The following is a 765-nucleotide window of genomic DNA, read 5'->3' on the forward strand; positions in this document are numbered from 1 at the left end:
CAAGTCCTAACAGTTCCTAACGATTCATCTACCAAGTCCTAACAGTTCCTAATGATTTATCCACCAAGTCCTAACAGTTCCTAATGATTTACCCACCAAGTCCTAACAGTTCCTAATTATTTTTCAAACAAAGACACACAACAACGAAATACGTGTTGTCGTGGCCGAGTGGTTAAGGCGATGGACTTGAAATCCATTGGGGTTTCCCCGCGCAGGTTCGAATCCTGCCGACAACGAGTATATGTTTACACACCTCCAGCAATTACTCTCACAGTAATTGTGTTTCATAGACATTTCTACATGTGAGCATAAAAACACAGAAGAAAGATGCTAGGCTGTTATCAGCTCTTAGTATTTGAGTGTTTTTATGTAACTGTGAATCTTTCAGATCAGTTTGAGAAGAGCCTATGAGTACCAAGTCCTAAAAGTTCCTAACGATTCATCTACAAGTCCTAACAGTTCCTAACGATTCATCCACCAAGTCCTAACAGTTTCAAGAAATTTACCCACCAAGTCCTAACAGTTCCTAACGATTCATCTACCAAGTCCTAACAGTTCCTAACGATTTATCCACCAAGTCCTAACAGTTTCAAGCAATTTACCCACCAAGTCCTAACAGTTCCTAATGATTCATCTACCAAGTCCTAACAGTTCCTAATGATTTATCCACCAAGTCCTAACAGTTCCTAACGATTTACCCACCAAGTCCTAACAGTACCTAACGATTCATCTACCAAGCCCTAAATGTTCCTAACGATTCATCTA

General features: G+C 40.0%; 1 non-coding gene across 1 annotated transcript; it reads left to right on the top strand.

Annotated features, from left to right (window-relative positions):
* Positions 1 to 154: 154 nt before the first annotated feature.
* trnas-uga lies at positions 155 to 236 on the top strand. The gene has a single exon. It is a non-coding gene; the product is annotated as a tRNA-Ser (tRNA).
* The last annotated feature ends 529 nt before the right edge of the window (positions 237 to 765 follow it).

Source organism: Micropterus dolomieu, unplaced genomic scaffold (genome assembly GCF_021292245.1).
Source record: "Micropterus dolomieu isolate WLL.071019.BEF.003 ecotype Adirondacks unplaced genomic scaffold, ASM2129224v1 contig_5190, whole genome shotgun sequence".
Classification (NCBI taxonomy): domain Eukaryota; kingdom Metazoa; phylum Chordata; class Actinopteri; order Centrarchiformes; family Centrarchidae; genus Micropterus; species Micropterus dolomieu.